At 35.8% G+C, this 9,501-nt stretch overlaps 1 protein-coding gene and 2 pseudogenes across 2 annotated transcripts in view; 2 read left to right on the forward strand and 1 right to left on the reverse strand.

The window, feature by feature from the left end:
- Positions 1 to 9,501, forward strand: part of ITCH (itchy E3 ubiquitin protein ligase) — a 149,355-nt gene that overhangs the window by 56,381 nt on the left and 83,473 nt on the right. The window lies entirely within an intron of this gene.
- Positions 290 to 405, forward strand: LOC111730863 (annotated as a pseudogene).
- Positions 7,104 to 8,144, reverse strand: LOC105304338 (annotated as a pseudogene).

The raw sequence follows: 9,501 nt of genomic DNA on the forward strand, positions 1-9,501 counted from the left end.
ATAATAAAATGGCAATAACTACATATCAATATCAACAATTATTTTAAACGTGAATGGATTAAATGCCCCAATCGAAAGACAGGGTGGTTGAATACAAAAACAAGACCGTTACATGTGCCGTCTACAAGAGACTCACTTCAGATGGAAAGAAAGTAAAGGGTTGGAAAAAGATATTTCATGAAAATAGAAAAAAAAAAAAAAGGACGTGGTTCCATGGTGTAGCAGTTAGCATGTCTGCTTTATATGCATAAGGTCCTGGGTTCGTGCCCCAATGGAGCCACGGTCCATGGTCTATGGCCATGCCACCCTGAACAAGCCCAATGTCTGATCTTGGAAGCTAAGCAGGATCGGGCCTGGTTAGTACTTGGATGGGAGACCACCTAGGAAGACCAGGTACTGTAGACGTAAACAAACAAATAAATAAGGAAGGAAGGAAGGGAGGAAGGAAGGAAGGAAGGAAGGAAGGAGGGAAGGAGGGAAGGAAGGAAGGAAGGAAAAAAAAGGAAGGAAGGAAGAAGCTGTGGTAGCAGTACTTATACCAGACAAAACAGACTTTAAAACAAAGGCTACAACAAGAGACAAGGACCCAGTAATCCTGCTTTTGGGTATTTATCCAAAGAAAACCAAAACACTATTTTGAAGGGATATATGAGTCCATATGTTCATTGTAGCATTATTTACAGTAACCAAGATATGGATGTAACCTGGAAGTTCATCAGTGGATGAATGGATAAAGAAGAGGTAGAATGAATACACACATACACACACACACACACACACACACACACACACACACACACACACACACACACACACAGAATGGAATACTCAGTCACAGAAAATGAAATCTTACATCTGCAAAAACATAGATGGACCTATAGGATATTGTGCTGAATGGAGTAAGTCAGACAAAGACAAATGCCGTATGATTTCACTTACATGTGGAATATAAAGGACAAAATAAAACAAACTCACAGATACAGAGAACATTCTGATGGTTGCTAGATGGGAGGGGGTTTGGGGTGGGTGAAAAAGGGGACGGGAATAAGAAGTACAAATTAGTAGTTACAAAATCGTCATAGAGATGTAAAGTATAGTATAAGGAATATAGTTTACAATATAGTAACTGAATGCTGTCACTTGGGTACTAGATTTATTTGTGATGAACACTTTGTAAATTGTATAGCTGTCTGATCACTATGTTGTACACCTGAAACTAATACATTATTGTATGCTAACTGTAATTGAAAAAAAAATGTTAAAAGCCACATGATGCTTAAATTATTACTGAATGTAAAGTAAATGTACACAACCTTGTATGTGAATTCTAAAAACTTTAGGATAGATCCGAAGCATGGTGGGTTAATGCTCTTTTATGAGTTTTCTTGTTCATGTAATTTAGAGCAGAGATATTACTTTACCCTAGTACTTAGCCAAAATTATACCTTGGCTTCTGTTTTTCTGTTGTTGTGTAATAAATTATCTCAAAACTTAGTGACTTAAAAATAACAATTATTTATTATCTCCTGCAGTTTCTGTGGGTCAGAAATTTGGGAGTAGCTTGGCTGAGCAGCTCTGGAGTCGGTTTTCTCTTTAGATTATAGTAAGATGTCAGGCAAGGCTGCATTCATCTGTAGTCTTTACTGGGACTGGAGGATCTCCTTCCAAGATGGCTCATTCATGGCTAGCAAGTTGGTGCTGGCTGTTGATGGGAGGCTTCAGTTCCCTTTCACCTGGCCCTCTCCATCGGACTGCTTGAGTGTCCTCATAGTGGAGTGGCTGGCTTTCCCCAGAACAAGCAATTCCAGGGATCAAGGAAAAAATTGTAATTCCTTTCATAACCTAGCTTTGGACATAGTACACTGTCATTTTATATTCTGGTGGTCATACAGGTCAATGTTGACCAACATTGTTTCAATGTGGGAGGGGAATTGCATAAGTCTATGAATATCAGGAGATGAGAGTTATTGGGGGCCATCTTGGAGGCTGGCTACCATAGCTTCCAGACTTTTAACTGGCCAAGAGTTCAAATCTTTTTATATATTATTCCTCTTTTCATCTGAATTCCAAGGGTGCCATCCCTGGTTAGTTGGTTGGCTTGTTTTCTCTTCACGTTTCCCTGTTATGAATATGTTTTATGTTTACAAGGTTGTATAGTTACCTCAAAATTGTTGGCTTTTGAGATAAATTATTTTCATTTGTTTTTTTCACTTAAATACCTTTCTACTTTTCACGTTGTCTGTGATATTGGTCAACTATTAATTGCATTATGTAGCGTCTCTTGGATTTTCTAAGGAAGACAGTCATATTGCCTATGAATTACAAATTTTGTTTCTTTTTAATATTTATAACAGCAGATCTGGGTCTTGGTACCCAGTTCATCGATTTTTTTGGTCAATTCTTTTTCTACTGTATTATTTTTCCCTTTGTACCCAGTTTGTTGACCAAACTTGAACAAATCCCCTATTCTCATCCTATTATCTTTTTCACCTACAGTGCTTCTCTTCTATGGCATCTTGTCTGAATTCCCCTGCTCCACAAAGTCAAAATAAGTTACTATTCCGTACTCATAATACTTGTACATATAGAGAGCAAGGTGTCAGTTTCCTGCAATTCTGATTATATTATGGCTTTCGCTCACATTTGAAATTTGTAAATCTATGACATTTACCATTATGATGGGAAACTGTAGTGTGTATTCAGTGGTTGCTTTTATGTTGTCACATAAAAAAAAATCTTTTGTAACTTCACTTATTCACAAGTAGATGCTCTTTTGCATAGGTTACTAGTTTTCCCATTTATTTGGAGAAATGATGAACAGTGGTGAGTGCTTAGGATTGTAATAGATATTTTTAAGCTTTTTAATGTCTCAGTAAGAAAGGTATCCTAAATTCAGGTTCTTCTGAGGTGTTAGAGAAAAATTTACCTTGAGTAGCATAACTTTTTATGTTTATTTATTGATTTGACAGGTATTTGAGGGCTTACTATTATTATGTTTCAGACACTGTGTTAGGCTCTAGCAGTGTATAAACATGAATTGCCCTTGACCTCAAGAAAAGTTTCGTAGATGAGGGTAAAGGAAGTCAAATATATGGTAATGGAAGGAGATTTGACTTTTGGTGGTGAACACATAGTGCAATATACAGATGTACACTTGAAACCTATGTAATTTTATTAATCAGTGTCACCCCAACAAATAAAAAAAAAATAAACTGTAGAAAAACCAGTTTGAAAGAGGAAGCAGATTTGCAAACAGGTAAGAGACAACTGTCGAACACTTACTAGATTTAAAACTGTTTATAGCACTTTGTAGGTATTATCTCAGTCTTTAAAACAAAACTAAAATTATCCCTGTTAAATGACGAAAGTATAGCTCAGAGATTCAGTAATTTGCTCAAGTTTACACAGTGACAATGCTGAGATGTGTATCTGGATCTGTCTGACTCCAAAACCTACACACTTAATTACCATGTTATAATATCTCCTAGAATATATGCTATAGAGTTGATCAGAAGTTCATTATTTTTGCATTAGAGTTTAGAGAAGGCTATCAGAAGAGATGTTTGAGCAGAATGTTGAAAGATAAGAGAAGACCAGGTGAATGGGAATTTAGGGAAGAAGTGGAGCAAATTTTGAACAGAAGGATTGGAATAAAGTAAATCACAGATGTATTAAACAGATTGCATGTTGGGGTACAATGAATAATTCTGTGTGGTTGGAGCATGGGGTATGTATAGGAGAGTGGCAGGTGAGATAAGACAATAGGCAAGCCATTATTATGGATGTCATCAGAAGTGTAGGGAATTCACCTGAAATATTATTTTTATAACACTTTGTAGATAGATTGGGGTAAGACAAGGAGAAATGTTGAAATTAGTATGATAGTACAGGGAGAGCCAAATGAAAAGAGTAGTAATGAAGATAAAGAAGGTATAAAAAATTTAATTACAGTATCCAACTGTTTTATTCTAATGTCTTGAGGAGTTTCCGAGTTTTTAGCTGTGATGGTGATGTGTATAGGGTGTCCTCAAATAGTACCTAGTTTTTTCATTTTGATGCTTGAGAAGCAGGGGTTGATAAACTGGCCCATGGGAGGAATCTGGCTCTCTGCCTGTTTTTTGTAAAGAAAGTTTTATTGGAACACAGTTCCATTCATTCATTTAATGTGTTGTCTATGGCTGCCATCATACTACAATGGCAGTTGAGTAGTTGTGACAGAGCATATGGCCCACACGGTATAAATATTTACTTTTTGGCCCTTTACAGAAACTTTGCAGACCCCTATTTAAGAATGAAGGCATTCTGTGATCTAATAGCTAAAGTGAATGTAATAGTACTTAATATTGTAATTGTCATTGTTAATTAGGTGACTGACCAAATCGGTCATTCAGAATCTACCCATAATGTATTTGGAAATTATATTAGCCTTTCTCAAATTGCAGGGTTTCTTAGGTAATGGAGATTTACATATTAAGACATTTATGAAAATAACGTAAAACTCAACTGTGCAGTCAGGTCTCATAGGGAAAACATGACATGCTACCCAGTCCTCACAAGGACCAAAGAGTAGTTTAACGTTGTAAGTTATTTAAAATTACATCATAGCTCTGGCAGCCAAATTATTTTGTCAGCCTGGCAGCAGCAGGTATCAGATGATCCCTTTTCTAGTGCTCTGACAAACTGAAATCTGTGTATGGAGCTTGTATTTTCAGATTATTCAAGAGATGACCAAATCGGTGTAGCCTGTCTCCATAGTATAGGCTGTTACTGTTGGGAAGAGTTTTTATGTTCCTTCTTTTCCCTGTGTTATTTTTAATGACATTTTGTTTCATGTACATAGTAGTTATCTTTATCTCTCCAAGGATAAATATAATTTTTAAAAGTTTTCTTTGTTTTTTTTTAAGGATGGGAGACTAAAAATCATACTGGGAGCATTGATTGTGCATGTAGGGAGGACAGGGCATGTAAACTGAGAATCTCACTATGGGGGTTATCTGGTGGACTATTTGGGGGACTTCATAAGAAGAATCGTTCTATCTCCTGGCTTTTTGGTTAAGTCTTGGCTGCAGTGGGGCTGCGAGCCAAGTGGAAAAAGAAGATGGGGAGTTTTGTCATTTGGTTCATATATGTTCCTTTAGTTTTCTTGTTTTTGATACTGTTTTCCAACCTTCAAACTATGCCTGGCATCTCCCATTCCAGAGATGTTCTATTTTACCCGTTAGAGCTAAAAACAAACAAACAAACAAACAAAACCCAAGAAAACCTTCGCCTTCTGATCTGAAGTAGGGGAATTTAGGGATCAAAATGCTTTGTAAGCACCTTTCAACCAATTCTGCTTATGTGTCAACTTTACTTCTACTTCCAGAATTACCTAGTGCCTCCTCTTGAGGATGCTGCAGTGGAAACCATCTTGACTTTTCCCTGTTACCCCAGTATAGGAGTCAGCTTTTTTAAGTGTGCTGTCAGCATCTGTCCACCTGCTTTGTATCTTACTGAAGTTACTTGCTTGTCGCCTCTACTTCTCTTTTTCCTTACCTTTATTATTATTACTTTTTTAATTTCTAAAATTCCTTTGTCAGAGTTTACAGAGAATTAGTAAGGGGATTCAGATGTGCATGTGTAATCTACCATCTTTTTGTTAAAGTTCCTTTCCCACATGTTTCATTTTTTTGTTTATTTTTGGATTCATACATTTTTCCCTCTCATCTTTTTCTTTCCTTTTTTTTCTATAGTGGTTTGGAATTTGTGCACTCGATTTTTACTTTTTTACTTCTTTGAAATTTTAGCTTGCATATTAATTCACAAAAGTTATTCAGTATTATCTTTGTCTTGTCCTGAACAATGCAAGGATCTTGGAACAATTAATTCCAGTTACCTGCCTTCCTGACTTTAATGCTCTTGTTCAGCATTTTAGCTGTATATTTTAAATCCCCCAAATTAGACGTTGTTTTGTATTTTGGATTTACCTAATGTTTACCATTTTCTTACTCACTTTTGTATCTTGAGTTGCAGAACTTCTTTTGAGGATCATTTTCCTTATTTCCGAAGTAAATCCTTTAGAAATTCTAGTGAGAGTCCATTGATAAGAAAATACTTTAGTCTAGAAAAACAAAATCTTTCCCTAACTTTTTTTTTTGTTTTAAATAGCTTTATTGAGATATAGTTCATATATCATACAATATACCCCATTTAAAATGTACAATTCAGTGGCTTTTAGTGTATTCAGTGTTGTATATACATCCCTACAATCAATATAAAACATCATTACCCCCAAAAGAATCAAACAAACAAACAAACAAACAAACTGGGTGCTGTCACCCCCAGCTCCCCATCCACTCAGCCCTAGCAACCAGTAATCTACTTTCTGTCTTTTTCGATTAGTCTAGACATTTCACATAAATGGAGTCATACAGTATATGTTCCTTTGTGACTGACTTCTTTCACTTAGCATATTTTCAAGGTTTATTCATTATATAGCATTTCTTCTTACTGCTGAATAATATTCCATTTTATGAATATACCACAAGTCATTCATTGGACATTTGGGTTGTTTCTGTTTTATGGCTATTAGGAGTAATGCTGCTGTGAACATTTACGTTCAAGTTTTTGTGTGGATATATGTTTTCATATTTTGGGTATATGCCTAAAAGTAGAATTGTTGGATCATATGTTAATTCAGTGTTTAATTAACTTTTTACATGTCCACCAGCATTGTATGAAGGTTCTAATTTCTCTATATCCTTTTCAGCACTTATTATCTGTCATTTTGATTATAGCCATCCTGCTATGTGTGAAGTGATATCTCATTGTGGTTTTGATTTGCTTGCCCCTGATGGCTAAAAATGTTGAACATCTTTTCATGTGCTTATTGGTCATTTGTGTATCTTCTTTGGAGAAATGTCTATTCAGGTCTTTTGCCAATTTTTCAATCATTTGTATTTTTGTTTTGAGTTATAAGAGTTCTTTATATATTCTAGATACTTTTATCAGACATGATTTATAAAAATTTTCTCCCATTTTGTGGGTTGATTTCTCACTTTTTTTTTTTTAACCGAGGTAATAAATGCTGTTTATGACTTCTTCAGATTTACATGGTACTTCAACATATTAATACCCTGTGAACTACAAAAAACCAAATACATTTGCAGTAATATTACTGGTCACCAAAATGAAGTGGGAAAGGAAACTTTACAATTGTGAGAATGTACAAATGTTTTCATTAAGGCAATATCAACTCAGATGACCGTGTACTATCTGTCCCCTCAAACATCTCACAACTCTGGAATGCCCATTGTGATGAAGATGTGTCAGCACACAATATTTCATAAATTCTCACACATTCTTCATTTTCTGATTCATCTGGTGAACTGAGAGTAGGAAGCTGGTCATAGACATTATGCCATCCCTCCCTTTTGTGACTAAAACGTAAAGCAATCACATCCACTGCTAGGCCTGCTATAGCCTTGGTTTCTTCCTCTGAAGCAGCCAGCTGAGAATTGACTTCAACAAGATCCAGTGGTGACAGCAATCATTTATTGTGTATTTCCTTAGTAATATACATGCCGTCTCGATAGGTCAGGCGTTCCTGTGGCTGACCCAGCGTAGGGTCAAATGCATCAATATCAAAACTCAGATGGATTGGCCTTTGTCTTTTGCAAATCAGCAGATCAAATGTCTGTTCCATGACCTTCTGGATACCAAGTCGATCTCTGTCTCATGGAAAAATACTGGATATCATAATTCTTTAAAATAAAATGTTCAGGAAGGTCCACATCTCTTAGGCCAATATGCACGATACTTGGGGAAGAGATACAAGATGTGATCCAGGAAAATCCTGGGAGCTGTGCTACCTTGTCCTGTAGTTACCTGAGGAGAAATGAAACTGGCTGTCCATGGAGATTTCCAGATGAAGTTGTGAGGTGTGTATTGATGTCAGCATGGGCATTAACCCAGATCACACAAAGGTCTGGGCAATGCCGGGCATGTCCACTAATGGTACCAATTGCCAGGCTGTGGTTTCCTCCTACTGACATAGCTGTAGCCACCTGACACGGCTCTATTAACTACCTCACCTAGTTCCTAGTTGACATGGCCCACTGAGCAAGGATTCACTATCAGGTTGTTGTAGAGATCATCTTTGTGGACTGGAGTGAAACAGTATTCTTCAAAGTCTATTAGGCAGCAGCCCAAACTGGAGAACGTTTTCGTCAAGCCATCTGATTTCTCACTTTCTTGATGGTGCTTTTGAAGCACAAAAGTTTTAAATTTTGATTTACATTCAATTTATTTTTTTCTTTTGCTTCTGCTTTTGGTGTTATATCTAAGAAATCATTGTCTAATGCAGGGTCACAGAATTATACTTAATTTCTTCTAAAAGTTCTATAGTTTTACCTCTTATATTTACGTTTACGATCTACTGTGAGTTAATTTTTGTCCATGGTTGTGAGGTAGGGATCCAGATTCACTCTTTTGCATGTGAATATTTAGCTCTTCTGTTACCATTTGTTGAAAAGTTTAATTGTCTTAGCGCTTTGCCAAAAATCAGTTGGCTATAGACATTTGGATTTATTTCTGGACTAATTTCTGTTGCATTAATCCATATATCTATGCTTATGCCAGTACCACACTATCTTGATTATTGTAGCTTTATATTAAGTTTTGAAATTGGTAAATGTGAGTCCTCCAACTTTATTTTTCTTTTTCAAGATTGTTTTGTCTATTCCTGGTCCTTTGCATTTCCATGTGAATTTTAGGGTCAGTTTGTGAATTTCTGCAAAAAAAGGCAGCTGGGATTTTGATCGTGATTGTGTTTAATCTGTAGATCATTTGGGGGACTGTTGCCATTTTAGCAATGTTAAACCTGATCTGTGAACATTGAATGTCTTTCCATTTATCTAGGTTGTCTATAATTTTTAGTTTTGTGCTTTTTTTGTCGAATTTCTTCCTGAATATTTTCTTCATTTTCATGCTATGTAAACAGATTTTTTTCTTAATTTTATCTTCAGATTTTTCATTGCTACCATACATACAATGGCTTTTATATATTATATCCTGCAGCTCGCTAAACTTGTTTTAGTTTTTACTTAGATTCTTTAGGATTTTCTGTACATAAGATCATGTCATCTTCAAATAGAGATAGTTGTACTTCTTTCTCTTCAATCTGTATGCCTTGTATTTTATTTTCTTGCCTGATTACCCTGGTTAGAACTTCCACTACAATGTTGAATAAAAGTGATGAGATCTGGCAAGACAGTTCTTGATCTTAGGGGGAAAGCATTCAATGTTTTACCAATAAGTAGGATGTTAGTTGTAGAGTTTTTATAAATGACCTTTATCCGGTTGAGGAAGTTTTCTACTCTAATTTCTTGAGTGATTTTATCATTAAAGGGTGTTGAGTTTTGTCACATGCTTTTTCTTTGTCTATTGAGATGATCATGTGGTTTTTGTTCTATGTTCTAGTGATGTGATTTATTACATTAATTGATTTTTGGATATTCATCT

This window comes from Pteropus vampyrus, unplaced genomic scaffold (genome assembly GCF_000151845.1).
Source record: "Pteropus vampyrus isolate Shadow unplaced genomic scaffold, Pvam_2.0 Scaffold336, whole genome shotgun sequence".
Taxonomy (NCBI): domain Eukaryota; kingdom Metazoa; phylum Chordata; class Mammalia; order Chiroptera; family Pteropodidae; genus Pteropus; species Pteropus vampyrus.